Genomic DNA, 18,309 nt, shown 5'->3' with positions numbered 1-18,309 from the left:
AGCTTTGAGAAGAATAGGAATTCCTGAACACTTTGATAGTGTTCATGTGGAATCTGTACATAGATTAAGAGGCAAACAGAACAAGGGAATATTGCATGGTTTAAAATCTGGAAAGGTATGCATCAGGTTGTATCCTCTCAGCATACTTGACCACTCTGTATGCTGAGCAAATAATCAGAGAGGCTGAACTGTATGAAGAAGAAAGTGGCACCAGGATTAGAGGAAGGCTTATTAACAACCACCTTGCTGAGTAGAATTTGAAGTGTTTGCTGATGAAGATCAAGGATTGCAGCCTTCAGTATGGACTACAACTCAATGTAAAGAAGACCAAATTCTCACAACTAGACCCATAGGTAGCATCATGATAAACTGAGAAAAGATTGAATTGGTCAAGAATTTCATCTTGCTTGGATCCACAATCATCGCTCATGAGATCAGCTGTATAGAGATCAAACGATACAATTGCACTGGGTAAGTCTGCTGCACAAGACCTCTATAAAGTGTTGAAAAGCACGGATGTTACTTTGAAGATGAAAGTGTGCCTGCAGCTAGTCCTGGTCTTCACAATCACCTCATATGCATGTGAAAGTTGGACAATTTATATGGAAGACTGAAGAAAAACTTATGAATTTGAATTATGGTTTTGGTGAAGAGTATCACACATATCATGGACTGGCCAGAACACAAACAGATCTCTCTTAGAAGTGCAGCCAGAATATTCCTTCGAGGTAAGGATGGTGAGATTTTGTCTCGTGCACTTTGGACATGTTATGAGGAGAGGCCAGACCCTACATGTGGTAGTTACATATTCTGTCAACTTGTAAAGGGGTACAGTCTGTCAATCAGGTCACAGTCAATGAAACCTCTGTGTGGGCATGGCCTTTTCTTGAGGATTCTGGGAACTCCTATCTTCCTCCCTGGAGGTGGGACACACAGACATTCCTGTTGACAAGACATATGGAGCTACCCTGATGGAACCAGAGCCATGGACTGGAGGAACCACGTGGAGACCCCTGTCAACATTGAGATGAGTTGCTTCCACTGCCACTGGAGCCACAAGACTTTCCACCCACTGGCCTGTGATCTTCCTGTACTCAGCATCATTGCATGTATTGTGTGAGTCTGAAGAGGAATTTATAGACTGGTATCAGACATATGGGCTAATCTCAGACTTATGGACTTGACTGATCTGGACTGGGCTGGGATGTTTTCTTAATATACAATACACTTTATATAAAGCTCTTTCTTACTCACATATGAGTGTATCTGGATTTGTTTCTCTAGTTAACCCAAACTAACACACCGGAGAAGGACATCAAACTTGTTAATGCAGAGGGGCAGTGAAAATCAGGAAGGCCATGGGTTGCAACAAGGGGATTAAACATATGAAGAACTGTGATGATGGTGGAGGCCTTGGCAGTGGTGTTTTTCTATTGCAAATAGGGTCCCTGTGAGTTACAACCTACTCAAGGGCACCTAGCAGCAGCAGCAGCAGCAGCAGCAGCAGCAGCAGCAGCAGCAGCAGCAGCAGCAGCAGCAGCAGCAGCAGCAGCGCACCACCACCACCACCACCAACAAATTAATAGATGATTCTACATGCAGAGTGGAAAGGTTCGATCACTGAAACCCAGACAGCAACAGGAACTGCTGCAAAACAAAGACAGGTGTAAACCATGACAAGCAGTCAATGGAACAGTGCTAAGACATCAATGGCTTCAGTTTGGATTTGAAATGTGATTGGCATGTTAAACACACCATCACTCAGCACTGTTTAAAGGTGGGAGACCACATGAAATCAAACACACTTGAACTACACAACTAGAGTGAGCATAAAAATTATTAATGGCTTAGAAATTGACAAATGGCTTGAAACAGTCAAATAAATAGACACGCTACAGCAAAATAAACTCAATTAATCCAACTCCATTTTGGAAAAGGCTTTTCCAAGACAGCTTTTGATTCTAAAGCTGAGATACTTTGAAATCAGTTCTGGTTAGGACCTGGAATAGCACATTCCTCCTAGAAGATGAGGATGAGGTGATCCAAACTCTTATTTAATTGAAAGCAGAGGTAATCCCTCTATACATAAACACAAAGTCACTGTTGACAAGACAAAAGCCAGAACCCTCTTTGAAAATGATCCGCTGGTTACACTGGGGTTGATTTGCATTTCTCTCGGCCCTTGGTGGTGCAACAGCTAAGCAATGGCTGAATTGCTAACTGAAAGGTGCCAGCTCGAACCCACAGAGTTTTCTGCAGGAGAAAGAGCTGGCGATGTGCTCCGGGAAAAATTAGTGCCAGGAAAACCCTATGGGACAGGTCCCACTATGTCACTCGGGGTTACCATGAGTCAAAGACTGTGAAAACCGAAACCTCTATAAAGAAGAAACTTGCTAGAGAAGGAAAACCCAAAGCTGTTCTACTAAAAATAGAGCTAGAAAATTGCACTGTTAAAAGTCTAAAACTTGCCAGACATGGAAAAACAAAGCAGTCCCGTTAAGTTCTAGCTCTCACAGGCTTTCACTGTATTACCCTGCAGGGCAGAGGGGGTTCGGTGGTACAATTCCCACTTTTCCTGTGGAAGAACCAGGTTAAATTCCTGGCCAAGGTACCTCATTGTAAAACACCTCCCATCTATGGAGGCTGGAGTGTTGATATAATGATTTTTAACAAGTTTCAGCCCAGTGTCCAAACTGTGATGTCTTAGGGAAAAAGGACTGTGGATTTACTTCTGAAAACCAGTCAGTGGCAGTCCCGCGAACAGTAACAGTTCCCACCGGTGACTGATAATGTGGATGACACAGGAGCCGGCAGTCTTCTGTCCTGTTTTTCATGGGATTGGCACAAGCTGAGGTCAATTTGGTACATTAAATGGGGGAAGAGATAATCTTTGTAACAAATGGCGCAGGTAAAACTGAATATCCATTTGCAGAATACTAAAATAGGACTCATATCTTACATCATATACAAAAACTCAAGATGGATAAAAGATCTAAATGTCAAATGTAGAACCTTGAAATTCATCAATTAAAAAACAAATTTAAATGTAGGAGGCCCTAATACAGGACATAAATACATTACCAAATATAGTAAAATTCATGCAAACAGCAGAAGACAAACTAGATAACTGGGATCTCCTACAAATTAGACATTTATGTACATCAGGAGATTTTATCACAAGAATGAAAAGGGAATCCACAGACTGGGAACAAAAAGTGGCAATGGATTATTGAACAAGGAGCTAGTCTTTACAATTTATAGAAAACTTTGACACCTCAAAAGAAAAAGGCAAATAATTTTAGTTTAAAAATGGGTAGAGGATATGAATAGACACTTCACTAAAGGAGATATTCAAATGGTCAAGAAATAAATCAAGAAATGCTTTTGATCATTAGCTACTCAAGAGTTGTAAATTAAGACAATGATTAGTGATCACCTCATCCCAGATTTAATGCCAATGTGAAAAGTAAAAAACTTTAAAAATCTCAAAAAAACAGAAACAACAACTGCTGGAGATGGTATGGAGATAATGGACTGCTAGGAGGACTATAAAATGGCACAACTACTGTGGAAAGCAGTATGGTACTTCCTCAAAAGTCAGGAACAGAAATACCGTTGACCTAGCCATCCCTTTATTTGGTATATACCCCAGACGATGTTCTTGATGTCACCCCACAACTTGTCAGGTGTTCAAATCTGCTCTTAAGATGGTCCCTAAGTTCAGGTGAGATAAAGTGATGGCTACATTTTGGCTCTTGTGGACTTGTTTTAATGTTGATCAATTTCAACCTGACTTTATATATGATACTGATGGATAGCCTTGTTTTGGTTGATGATATTGAGCTTCTCCACGGAGTTGTCCCACAAGAGCAAAACTAAAAGCAAACTCACTGGCATCCAGTCAACTCCCACTCAGCGATCCTACAGGACAGTCTAAAATTGCCCCTGAGTTTCTGAGACTGTAGTTCCTCACTAGGAAGCCCAGTCAATTTTGATGCTTGTGTTTTCCCATCTGCTGAGATTCACAGGTGTACTTGCTGGAGGCTGCTCCTGACTCAGGTTGCTCCTGACTCTGCACAGGCAGAGAAATGATAGATCTGCAAGTCAGGCAGCAGGCTGCTAGCTCACCTATACTGAGAATGAGAGACAGACGACTATTTGGAAGCAGGAGCCAAACAGACTGAGCTTTGTCAGAATGCACATGTATACTAGACGCAAGTCCAAACACCTAGGAAACTTCCCTTACAACTGACATGCTGATCACATCATATCATGGAGATGATTAAATTATAGTACATTATTGAAAAACATTCACTATCTGCCAAAACACTGAGAATCACCCTAATCAAGTTAATACATAACATTAGACATTACTATATCAATCACTTTACCTGTTAATCTGAATAATCATGCTTATTGTTATTTAACTGCAATTAAATTTGAATAAATTCAAAGCCATCAGTCTCCTCATAATTGTTGCTTTTGACTGCTATCAAGTGTCCTTCTAATCATGGTGCAAGCTTGCACAAAGAGATGTGATTTTTGCAATCAGATCACTAGCTATTTCTGCTTAGTCTAGTGTGGAAGGCCTGCTGAACCCTGCTCAGAGTCAGAGCAACATGCAAGCCTCACTAGAAGCTGGGTGGTGGCTGTGTATGACATGGACAGTGAGAATTCTACAACGAAACCACCGTTGACCTTAGTTTCTGCTTTCTTTTTTTCAGTGAAGGTATTTTATTCCACCAAAGCCTGGCATTCTTTTGTTTGTCTTTATGAAAAGGTAGTATACGTACTCCTCAATTATATACTCACCTGTTATCCAATATTTCACAATGACAAGAGTCTTTTAAAAACTACAATAAATTCTAATCATTAACGATGTACAACTAGTAGTAATAAATGTTGAGGCTGAGGAAAGGGTAACATTGGTATAGATGGTTAAGGTTATATGCCAACTTGACTAACCCATGATTCTCAGTGGCTTGGCAGTTACATAATGGCCTACTTTGGTGGGTGTGTAATAGGCAGTCACCCTCCAGTTTGTGATTTGACAGTCATCCTCCACTGTCACATAATGACCAGGTCATTAAAATCAAGCCGTGCTGAGGAGTGGGTGTATTTCCAGGCTATGAGAAAGCGCAGCAGTGACCGACACGGCAGAAGACCACAGCTCAGCAGAGTGCTGTAAAGATGAAGCCCCTCAGGAAACAGGGTAGCGTTTCTAACGGTCTGTACCGTGTGCGGTGTCCTTTAAGACTCAGGCAATGTGGCCATTTGGAACCGCGAGTGTCAGCTGCTCCACACGAATCAGTTGGCTCAGCAGCATATCAACCCAAAGGAGTCTGTAATTCTGGACACGCAATGGTTAAAGAGAAGAAAAGCTTTTCATTAGAAAGGAGGCAGAGTACAAATTCCTAAAGAGCCTGGGAACTGGGCCAAGATAAGTATGACACTGGCAGAGACTTGATAATGCTTCTGAGCACACTCTTCTTACAACACTTGGTCTTGAGTTTTAAAAATCCAGCTAGAAAACCAAGCCACATTCAATGGCAGTTGCCAGCACTTCACTGGTGGTCAACTTAACAGTTTGCAATATTTTCATTTTATTATTTTCATCACTGAGTTGAGTAAATATTGCCCTCTGTAGTTCTTATAAGGTTGTTCTAACTCTGCTTGGATATTGTAAAGCAAAATTCAACAACCTGAAAAGGGACTAGCCAGCGTCCCTCACCAATTTCACCTCTGCCTTGGTTACACTTCTACGGCAGCCATCGTATTAAATCCCCAAGTGAGATTTGCCATCCTGACTCAGCAAACTAACTCTCACAAAGCCATTTCCACCTGTCCAAAGACAGCCCCTTAGAAACCTCAGCAAAATCGCCACGGCCAGGGGTCAACTGAACATTTTTAGCTGAGGGAGTGGCCTCGCAGCCAATTGAACTGGGGCCTTTCACTGAGCTTCTCTTGTTTCAGAACCCACAGCCCAGCAGCGTCTACAGTACACCTGGACTATCTGGAAGGCCGGGGACCCTGAACACCCACCACCATCAGACACAGTCTGGGAGGCAAGATCCCCCACCCTCACAGAGTCAGCAAGTGCTGGGACCTACTTTCTTTTCCTTAACTTTTATTATTTTAAGCTTAATTTATTCCTGAGCCATGAGTTTTTGCTTCTTCAGTTTCTTCTGGGCAATCTTTTTCTTCTGTGCAACCTCCTCTTCTCAGTCAGGACCATGTCAGTGTGGCAGGGGGAGCTCATGCACGGGTTGATCCAACCACAGGTTCCCTAAGTCCGGCGGCACATCTTGGGAGCTTTGTTCACCTGGATGTGCTCAATGACCAGAGAATCCACATCTAAACCCTGCATTACTTTCTGCATTTTTAAGCATGTGAAGCAAAAATTCAGCACTCTTTTTGGGCCACGACCCTGGGACCAACCCCACTGTTTGGCCTGGGCACACCTACCAACACCACCATTGTGCCGTCGGAAAGGCACACATTGCTTCTGCAGAGTGAGTCTTTCATGTATTTGGTGGCTTTCCGGATGTGCATGCCTTTGATGGGGTGGGCAGTTTCACGGGTGTTCTTGAAGTGGACCCGGAGGTTCGACCCTCTTGATTTGCAGGATTTTGTAGGGTTTTTCTGGGTCCAGTGAATAGTGAACTATTTTTGCAGGTCCCGTCAGGCCGCTACAGTTAGAGCGGGACCTGCTTTTTTTATTTAAAAAAAAAAAGATTTTATTGGGGGCTTTTACAGGCCTTATCACAATCCATACATCAATCCATTGTGTCAAGCACTTTTGTACCTATGTTGCCATCATCACCTTCAAAATATTTGCTTTCTACTTGAGCCCTTGGTATCAGCTCCTCATTTTTTCCCCTCCCTTTCACACACCCCCCACCTTCATGAAGCCTTGATACATTATAAATTATTACTATTTTCATATCTTACATCGCCTGCTGTCTCCCTTCACCCAGTGGCTGCTTTTCCTCTCACCACCATGAGAAAAAGGAGTAAATGGAAATACCACAATCATATTCTGAGCTTTCTGTAAATTGTTTTACTTTCTTTCATTAAAGGATGTTTTAAAGTATCAATTATTCTCATAAAGACAAATAATCACCTTTTCACCGTGAATATATGTAAGGTTTAACATTCTTGTAAGAGGCAAGAAATGTGTCGAGGCTAGAGTCACGCTTGGGCACTGGTTATTGCCTTGGTGTGCCAGAAACCTCGGAGAGTAAGTGCTGACTTTATTCACTGGCTGTGCGTCTCGTGGCACAGGCAAGTCACCAGGTTAGCGACATACAAAAAAAAAAAAAAAAAAAGAGGCGAGAAATGCCTTGAAAAGGAGAAAATCTATATTGGAAAAAATCCATAGAAGATCATAGCTATCTGCCTAAGGAAGAACGTGCGAGGCCTCAGTTACGCGCACCTCATCCTTGAAGCACAGGTAATGCCAACAGCTTTCCTCAGAGCTGACTGGAGAGACCTCAGAGTGGCGTGAAGGAAATCCAGATGAAACAGTTCGGAAGGTTTGGAGCAGCCTCCAAGAACCACGAGACTTAGCTGTTATACTTTGAACTGTGTTTGCCTGAAAGATAGTCTTTGAAGATGCTATCAATTAACATGAAGCCGCAGTGAGGTAGCTCCACCTCCAGGAGGCGTGACTCCTGGTAAAAGACAAGAGACTTAGAGAGACAGAAGGAAAAGCCACAGGCGACAGGGATTAAGCCTACCAAATGCTATAAGGCATGGGATAGATTTGTTCCGCAAAGCCACAGAAGGAATCAACAAGGGTGAAACCCTATCTTGGACTTCGAGCCTCCACAACTGTGAAACTTTTTCTCTTTCCCTTACAAACCACTCAGTTGTGGTACGCTGTCACAGCTACCCTTGGAAACGCATACCCTAGCCCAAGGGTCGGCAAACTTTTGAGGTGGAAGAACCAATCCTGCCCCTCAGAGCAATTTAAAACTTATATGTGAGCTATGGTAATTACATAATCTGTTGTCAATTTGAGACTTAAGAGTGAAAGGGTAGAGTTTAGTCTGTCAATCAGGCCGCAACTTGATGACCCCATTTGGAGGAGCTAAGCAGATAAATAGCTCGCTGGAGGCGGGACACATACTCAGTCCCTAAGAGACATTCCTGTGGACAAGACACATGGAGCTACGCTAGAGCCCCGGAGCTGAAGGAGCCAGGTGGGAAGCCCTGCTAGTGTTCAGATGGTCCACCGCCACTGGATCCACAAGACTTTCCACCCACTGACCTGTGATTGTCCTGCATTTAGCATTATTGCATGTGTTTTGTGAGTCAAAAGAGAACTTTATAGATTGGTACCAGACATATGAGCTAATATTAGACTTATGGACTTGATCTGGACTGAGCTGGGGCATTTTCTCAATAGTCGATTGTTCTTATATATAAAGCTCTTATATGAATGTCTCTGGATTTGCTGCTCTAGTCAACCCAGATTAACACAGAGGCATAAATATATCTTTACAAATGAAACCACCATTATCTGAATAACATCCTTTACTTTTTTTCTATTTTAATTCAGAGCCACATGTACATACTGAAAGAGTCACATATAGTGTGAGGGCCACAGTTTGCACTCATGCCCCAGCCGATGTGGCCAAAAGACATTCTCATCCCCAGAGGTGGTCTACCTGCTCTCCCGTTTAAAAGTAAGATCTGTAGTTTATAGAAATGTCTGATATCATCAAAAGATGGTGATCATCCACTTAATTACTGCTATCAAAGGAAGACCCACTCTGTCCTAGAGGGTTACTATGAGAGGTGGTGATAGATTTGAAAAGGTGGGTTTAGGGGCTTGTTGGGATAGTGCTCATGATCTTCCAAGGTTCTTTATACTGACTTTACAATGGGGCTCCATTCTGAAGACTACACAAATCAATTCTAACACAGTTGAGGAGCCACCCCCTCACGTCATTGTTTCTGCTTTTATTATCAAAATGTTTATAAAACTAATCCTTGAATATTTGCACGTGGACATCTGATAATAAAAACTGAACATTATGTGCTGCAGCTTTGTATAGAGTATGTATTCCTAAAAAGTTCCCCTGCAATAAAATGGATTCTGACTCTGTATAGGGTTTCCAAGGGTATAAATCTTTATAGTAGCAAATAGTGTCATATTTCTCCTGATTTCTCCTGAACAGCAGCTGCTGGGCTTGAGCCACTGACCTTGTGGTTAGCAGTCCACCGCTTATCTGACACCCATCACCAGAGCTCCTAACAGATTCCTCACAGTGTAAAATACGACACAAGAAGGCATATTGAGAGTTCTAGTAATTACTGCTGATCTGCAAGTGACTTATGTAATGCATGGCTTAGAATACCAAAGAATGAACAGGTCGGTTGCCCTAAGCACAGAGGCCCTGACTGGGAATAGACTATGACACAAGTGAAGAAAGAGCCAAGAACTTGCAAATGAAGATCACGCTCACACCCCGTACTCTTCACTCTCTTCTGTGAAAAACTTCCTTATTTGACGGTTTCAAATCTTCTAAAGACACTAGTTGAGCGTCATTCCCTTTGCTTCCAGAAGCAGCTGTGTTATTTGCCCAGGTCGCAGGCCTATATCCATAGATGCCCTTAAGCACTTTTTCTCCTAGGGTGCTATTTCTTTTCTGAGAATATTCCCATTCTCATAGTAATGTTACCAGAGCTTTAGGTTCTTGGCTTCCCCAGATAAAGATCTACGTTGAAAGGCAGAGAATGGGATTCTTCCTGGAAAGAGGTAAATATCATCCCATCAGCCTGCATGTCTGTTTCTCAGGTACATCTTTCTGCTTGGCCATATGAAAATAGGCTTTTAAATATTCGGAAGAGGAAATTCTACTGGGGGTAGCAAGGGTTTCTGGGAAATGTAGTCCACGATCTTGCAGGGATTCTACACGTGCTCAGTCCAAATTTCCACCTTTGCAGCCATGCCCTACCCCAGTAAACCACTACTTCCGCTGCTCTTACATGCAAGCAGCATCTTAGTAATACTGAACTTATTTGAAGTACCACCTTTGGTAGTGGAAATTTTCAACATTTGTACACTGCTTCCCATTTTTATTCGTATTTTCCTCAATTTCCTTCACTCTACTTCCCTAACAAAAATCACTTGTGGATCTTTTCCAGCCTCAGTTTTGTTTCCTCCCCTCTCCCCTCTCAGTGCTAGTCTGCAAAGTGCAGCCCTACACAGCTTTCCGTGTATTCCTGTACTTGGCCTCTTGTGGACATCCAAAGACCTGGCTTCAAATAACATCACAATGCTCACAATTTTACGGACCTAACTTTCCAGGCCAAGCCTCTCCACTTACACCTATATCCAATCATTCAACTACCTGCTCATATCACTTACCCCTGCGTCCAATAAACACATCACACTTGACATGTGCAAATATGAACCTAAATTTCCTCCGCTAATCTGCTCTCCTGCACTCCTGTCCGGCTTCATCATACACCATCCTTGAATTCACACATCTTTGAATTCATGTCCTCTCACATCGCACATCCAATCCATCAAGGAATACTGTACACTGTCCTCAAATATCTCTAGAATCCAATCACTTCTTACCACTTGTTCTACTAACACCTTATCCCCTGCTACCCTCAAAACCTAGAAGTGGATTACTGCAATACTCCTGACTACTTCCCTGTGTGAACTTGACTTACAATAGACTATGATCGACAGAGCTGCAAAAACAGACCTTGCAGAGAGAGTTTCAGAAACTCCTCTGTGTCCATCAACAGATGTATACACAAAAAGGTATTTTTGTTACACACACATATATAACTATATATATATAAATAAAACAAAATACAAGAACCAAATTCACTGCCATTGAGTCAATGCTGACTCATAGCCCCACCCTTTGGGTTTCCAAGACTAACTGTGTAAGGGAAAAGAAAGTCCACTCTTTCTGCCACGGAGCTGATGGTGGTTCTGAATTGCTGGCCATGCAGATCGCAGCTCAATGCATCACAACTATATCACCAGAGTACCTCATATAACAGATTATATAACAAAATATTATACATGCAAATATTATATAGTATATAATATATAAAACGTTATTTATGATATAAAAATATTATAAAATGCATAACTATATATAGTATAGAACAAAATTAGTGTTTACCAGGAGCACAAGGCTGTGGGTAGTGAGAGCCAATTGTGACGATAAGGTTGCAAAGATGATTACTGTATATACTCAAGTATAAGCCACCCGAATATCAGCCGAGACACTGAATTTTACCACAAAAACTGCATTAAAAATGTGCTGAAAAACTCAGCTTCTACACGAGTATATACAGCATTGTAAGTGCTGCACTGGTGGCCGCACACCCATAAAAGTCCAATTGGCAAAAACTGGGTGAAACATTTGTGAAAACAACAAAAAAGTGTAGTTGCCGATGCAGCTTACAGACAACCAAACACCTCACAGGATTTGGTTCTTCAGGTTGTCTATTTAAGGTCCTGGTTTCATGGAACCCTAGTTAACTGGCTTTATAATATATTAAGTGCTTCTATTCTATTTCCTAGTTTATTGAGTAGTGCCTATGAACTTAATAGCTACCAAGCAGCCATCCAAGTCTGGGAAATTAGTTTATATTTGCCTGGAGCAATAGGGAGAGGAGAGTTTAAGAATTGGAGGAGAATATGTTTTCAGGACAGTATGTTTCAGGGTAGTAAATAGGCCTCAATAAATATTAAAATCAGACTAAGTAGTATGTATAATCACAGTGGAATATAACTAAAAATCAGTAAAAGAAAATTTGGGTAATTCACAAATATGTGGAACTAAACATGTATTAAATAACCACTAGCTCACAAAAGAAATCACAAGCAAGATTAGAAAATACTTTAAATGAAATTTTTAAAGTAAAACTATGTATGTAGTAAGAGCAGTGCTTTGTCATAGTAAATGTGTATTAGGTAGGTATTTGAAAAGACTTTGACTACTGGTGATGGAAACAAAGCTGCAATAAGATACCACTGTGTGCTCACTGCTGTAGCTGTGTGCCACTGAGCTGATTACGATCCTTAGCAACCCTACATGATGAGGTAGAGTTTCATCCTACGGCTTTCTTAAGTATAACTATTAAAGAATTATAAAAGTCGACTGCCAGGTTTTCTCTTCCAGGGTTGCTAATGGGTTCAAACTTCTGACCTTTCAGTTATCAACCAAGCACTCCACCACTGAGTCACCAGGGCTCTTTTCATACTCGCTAGGTTGATTTTAAGGAGCCCTGGTGGCACTGTGGATAAGGCGTTGAGCAGCTAACCCCAAGGTTGGTAGGAGAACAGGTAAGGCGTTTACCTCACAGAGCTGCAGTCCCACTCCTACGGAGCCAAGGGAACCCTGTATCCACACACACAAGGAAGCTTGCATATGAATGCTAACACAAGCCATTACAAATAACAGCCAAATATGGAGACAAACCAAATATCCACTGACTGGTAAGTCAAATTTAACATGAATATATGTAACAGATTATTATGCATTAAAAGTATAAATCTTTGAAACATACTACCCCATGGATACACCTTGAAATGTTACGAGCAGCCAGTCACAAAAGACCACTTATTACATGGTCACATTGTATGATTTGTCTAGAACAGCTGAATCTACTGATATAGAAAGTAAATTTAGCGGTTTCATGGGAATCACTGATAATTATGAACCTTTAGCAAATGTACTAAAATCATTGAACTTTATATTTTAAACTTGTGAATTTTATGGCATGTGGACTCTCATTGAAATGTTAAAATAATTGTGAATTGAAAATCATTGAAATAGGGATGCTTTAGTATATTTTAATTTTTTCAGTAATAAAATGTATTGTATGGCATAAAATAAGACAAATATACCTACAAGACTTGATTATAAGTAGACAAAATTAATCTAAAATGCATATATGTATGTAAACTTGTAAAAACAACTAATAAACTAGTGGAGGGAAATAATACTGGTATAGTACACAGAAATAGAAACTGCACTCTAAAATTAAATTATATTTAATCCCATTAGGCACTGACTACTGGAACTTGGGCAGAGAGACCAATAGATGGACTTGAGAATCCAGACATTATTCAATGATAATACCTGGTGCCATTTTTTTCAAGTAAGTGAGGAAAATAAAAGATGAGTCTCCAGGTGGTGAGGACAAAAGAGTCATTTGACAAAAATAAAGCTAACAACCCTCTCTCACTTTTCATGAAAAAACAAATTGCCAGGTAAACAAAGATAGCATAAATCTAAAATGTTAAGTATTTTACTCAATAATGAGAAAAAGACAAATAGTCCACTGGAGAGGCAACAGATGCAACTATCTGGTTAATATATGAAAAGACTAAATGTCAGCGCTAATTAAACAGGACCAACGTTCACGTGCCTCATTGGCAAGGGTAGTGTCTCAGGATGAATTACTTGACAACCTATTAAAAGGACACATCTGGACTATGCCTCTGGTGGATTCTCTGTGATCACAGTTAAGGGCTGGGAATCGCACTGCTAGCAGACAGGGCATTTTAAAGTCAATTATGGCAGACATCGGTAGGGGAAAATATATGATCTTATTATTTGATCTCCTTTTAAAAGCTGCTTCAGTTTTTTAAAAAGTGATGATGCTTTTTGATGTATTTGAATTATTAAATTGTAGAATATGTAAATTATATGCCAATGAAACTGTTGGGAATAAAAAATAACACTAAATCGACATATACAAAGCAACTCCATAAACAAGGATTTATCCTCCAAGCACTTTGGAGGTGTGAAGGTTTCACTGTTAGGTGTGAAGGTATGACTGTCTGCATACATACAATGGTTAAATGAGATGGATCATTACTGATACGATTATTTGTGTGCATACAATTATAAAACAGTCACAAGTGAGATACATGAGTTCTTATAAAGAATGTTTAAATGTTAACAATTTTCTTAGCTTTTTTTTAAATCAATGCACACTTTGGTTTCCTTAGAACATCTTCATAATAAACTTCACGACTATCCTTTGTAACTTGAGAAAAATCTATCAAAATCACCCCTTTGAAGTCCCTAAAAACAGTTGCCATAAGCTTTTGGGCTGACCCTTCAGCCTTGAATTTCACTGGCCAAGTAAATCTCCTCCGAAAACCTTGGACTCTTTTTTTTTGACGGCAGCCTAAGGAAGCTAGGACAGTGAATCACTGAGGGTCCCTCTGCAGCCACCTCCTGCTCACCAAGGTTGAGCTAAGTATATTTTGTTTGTAATAACCCATGTACATATGAAGTGGAGCCCCTGCAGTATTATTTTCAACTTACCCTTGTATATGATATTTGCCATTTGAATCCTTTATACATGTATACTTCAATGACATTAATGCACAACCATCACAAGTACATGTTTCCACATTTTTCCATCACCTTTGACAGCAAATCAAGTGACTTACACACTGACTCTCCATGCCCGCCCGCCTGCCTCCTGCCACTGGTAACCACCGACGCACTTTGGTCTTTATATTCTAGAGACTTCACATAAGTAGAATAATATGTCCCTTTTTAGGTCTAACTTATTTCATTCAGCATCTTCTTTTCAAGGTGTCTCTACACATCTGGATTTTGTCTCTCCCAATAGTTGGACGATATTTCACTTCCTTATACTCTATTTTGAGGAGCCCTGGTGGTGTGGTTGGGCTGCGGTCCACAAAGTCAACAGTTCTAAACCACTAGGTGCTCTGCAGGAGGAAGATGGGCTTTTACTCCAGAAAAGAGTTACAGTCTTGGAAACCCGCAGGGGTAGTTCCACCCTGTCCTGTAGGGTTTCTATGGTAGAGCATCAACTCCATGGCCGTGAGAGGCATTCCATTTTGTTTATCCGGTCATCTCTTGATGGGTACGTTGGGTTGCTGCCACCTTTTGGTTCTTGTGAATAATGCAACGAATACTGGTATACACATATGTTTCCCATTTTCAATTTTAAATGACACTTACTTTTGAATTGGATTTTTCTCAATATTTTAAATAAAGTAAAACAAAATAATTCTGTAAAATTAGATACTTGAGTTTTTATACAGGATGGCAAAATATTAAGTTACTATACATAAGTAAAATCATCAACTGCACAAAACATGATATAGCTGCATTTTACTCAATCAACTTGGGGATAAAGTCTGTATACACCTTTTCTTGTCTATCTTCATTCATTTCTAACCAGTATGTACTCAAATGATGTCATATTTCTTCAATACATGGAGAAAGACTTTGGAAACAACATAAGCATTTTTATCTTAAACTCACCAAATATAGCGTTAATGTTGAATAAATTAAAGTAACTTAAATTATTCCTAGTGGCTGTTATGTAAATGTACATAATTACTAATCAGGAAATTTTTCTATTAAACTAATGTCTGGGTCCCTCCTATACTTCCCCTTTTAAAAGAAAATGAGTTAATGGAATAATTAAGACATTACTTCGATTTCACGATTCTACACATGACACACAGAAAAATGTACTTTTCAATACATTGTTACCTATTGTGACTCTCAAACTCACAAATCATTGTTTCCAAGCTTTTTTTTGAGGCTCCATTATTTTCACAGCCAGAAGTTGTATTGCAATCAAACACAGAACAGTGTCATGGGTAACTAATTATCTTGAAGTTGGTAAGTCTTTCCTTTTTCTCTCAACAGTAGGTATGTTCTTGACTTGAGTCTTCCTAAACAATCCAACTGATTTCTGGAACATCTCAGAACAAACACACCCGAGTATAAATTTGCTGGTATTACAACAAAGCACACCTGAGTATAAATGCAACCACAAAGCACACTGCCACCTACACCTCGACGCCCCTGTGGCTAGGGGCCCGCACACTTTCAGACCTGTCAGTCTTCACGACGGAATTAGAAGGGCTTGTGGGGCTGTGCATTGGGCTGCGGTCTGCCTAGTCAGCAGCTGAAAACCACGAGCAGTGGAATGTTCTTCTTTGGGAGAAATACTGGCTTTCTACTCCCTTGAACAGTGACAGTCTCAGAAAGCGACAAAGGGCCGTTACGAGTCCACATTGACTCGAGGGCAGTGAGTCTGTTTTGGGTTTGGGCAGTGTTAAGGGAGGATGGGGGATGAGACACAGATGAAAAGAAAAGATGCACATGGCATGTCCACACCGAAGAATCCCTACACGGGATGATGGATATTTGTCCCGGAAGTGGAATAACTGAGCTTGAAGAAAACCTGCCAGAGAAAAGCCCCCTCTTTACTCACCCCCAAGCAAGTTCAGACATGCAAAAATTCCGCATGAAAACCCGCAAAATCATGTAGAGTTGTTGTTAGGTGTCACCCCGTAAGTTCAAAGCAACCCAATGCGATACGTAAGCAAACACTGCCTGGACTGGGGCCATCTGTGTCAATCCACGTGTCAGTCCATGCCGTTGAAGGTCTTCTTTTCAAATAGGTCTCCCTGTTCTGGGGACACTCGGAAGGCCAGTAAGATGAAAATACAGCCGGTCTCACAAAGAAGATGGGAAAAGTGAGAAAGAGCCAGCAGAGACTTACAACACGGACACATCCACTCAAACAAGTACCCGTGAAGTCTCCCAACCCAGCTGTTTCACTCAGTTACTCTGTCTCCATAAAGTTCGCAGCATGTTTCCAAAAATGACGCATTATGTATGCAAACAAACTGTTACTACTTAAGCACTGGCTTTTGGACAAGAACAGAGCCCATAATGGTATGCAGCCAGATTTAAAATATTTACCAAAGCACATGCCAAGTCTAACACCATATAAATGTCCGATGGGAACTTTTTGGGTGGAGAAACAACCTGGAAAACTTTGCTCCTAGAGGATGCAGTTTTACATAAAGGAGGACATCAGAGCAGGGAGGATCTGTCTTCTCTCCAGAGGAGGCGGAATATCAATTACCTCCCTGCCATCGCTCTGTGTCTGTGTAACGAAGTGAAGGCATGCTGCTCTTGGTATCATGCGTGAGTTTGGACTTTCTGTTTCGTCCTCACAATTGTTCGAATGTTCAAGCCTGTTCTTTTAGCCACTGTGTCAATCCACCTTGTTGAGAGTCTCTCTCTCTCTCTCTGTCACTGTCCCTCTGCTTTATCAAGCACAATGTCTTTCTCTAGGGACTCGTCTCTCCTGATAACATGTCCGAAGTATGTGAAACGAAGTCTCTCCATCCTTGCCACTAAGGGACATTCCGGCCATACTTCTTCCGAGGCAGATGTGTCTCTTCTTTGGCAGTCCATGGCACTTTCAAGATTTTTCCCCAGCACCATGATTCAAATACATCGATTCTTCTTTAGTCTTCCTCATTCAGTGTCAAAACTTTCACATGCATATGAGGCCATTGCTATTCAATGTCTTGGGTCACGTGCACCTTAGTCCTCATAGTAACACCTGGCTCTTGTACATTTTAAAGACATTTGCGTGCAGTAGATTTACCCAATGCAATGTGTTGTTTGTTCTCTTGACTGCTGCTTCCATGAGCTCTGATTGTGGAACCAACCAAGAGGTCCTCCTTGACAGCTTCAACCTTTCCTCCATTTATCAAGATGTTACTTTTTGGTCCAGATGTGAGGATTTTGGTCTACTTTACATTGATTGTGGATCCAAGCAAAATTAAATCCTTGTTGACTTCAATCTTTTCTCTGTTAAAGCACAGAAAAGTTTTAGAAGATAAACAAGAGAGGGATACATCCTCAAGACCCTGAGACAGGAGTACAGTTCGGACAGACTCTATGAAGGACAATTTATAATCTCCAACACACTCACAAATGCGCAGACCCAGCAATTCTACCTCTCATAGTTTAGCATAAAAAATAAGTTCATGCATATATGAAACAATACACAAACAAGGTTATCTACCATAGTACCAAGATGGTTTGGGGAGATATTTGTATTGATTATTTTGAATTTTGGTATACAGTTCTATGAATTTTAACACATGTAGTTAGGTTTATCACTAAAAAAAACTCATGCTCTTGCTATAAAATCACACACACACTACCCCATATTAATTATTGTCTCTTTCCTTAAAGTTTGGCCTTTTAAAGAAAACGGATATAATTCAGTATGCTAGTTTCACACAAGACATAACCTTTGGGAGCCCTTTGACATAGTGTGTGTTCAAAAATGTGTACCTACTGTTTGAGGGGCAGAAATCCATGCTAAGCTGTCTCTGGGTGGTGCAGTTAATATGCTTGGCTGCCAACAAAAAGGTTGGAGGTTGGAGTCCACCCAAAGGTACATTGAAAGAAAAGGTAGCAATGCATTCCTTTTAAAAAATCACCCATTGAA

General features: G+C 40.8%; 1 protein-coding gene and 1 non-coding gene across 2 annotated transcripts in view; one reads left to right on the top strand and one right to left on the bottom strand.

The window, feature by feature from the left end:
- ROR2 (receptor tyrosine kinase like orphan receptor 2) overlaps positions 1-18,309 on the bottom strand; it is a 285,132-nt gene that overhangs the window by 81,867 nt on the left and 184,956 nt on the right. The gene's annotated exons all lie outside the window — the stretch shown is intronic.
- On the top strand, positions 7,179-7,309 carry LOC142449616 (small nucleolar RNA SNORA3/SNORA45 family). The gene has a single exon (XR_012784750.1). It is a non-coding gene; the product is annotated as a small nucleolar RNA SNORA3/SNORA45 family (small nucleolar RNA).

The sequence above is a fragment of the Tenrec ecaudatus genome, chromosome 5 (assembly GCF_050624435.1).
Source record: "Tenrec ecaudatus isolate mTenEca1 chromosome 5, mTenEca1.hap1, whole genome shotgun sequence".
NCBI lineage: Eukaryota > Metazoa > Chordata > Mammalia > Afrosoricida > Tenrecidae > Tenrec > Tenrec ecaudatus.
The sequence above is the reverse complement of the archived record's forward strand: the minus strand, read 5'-3'. Positions and strand labels throughout refer to the sequence as shown.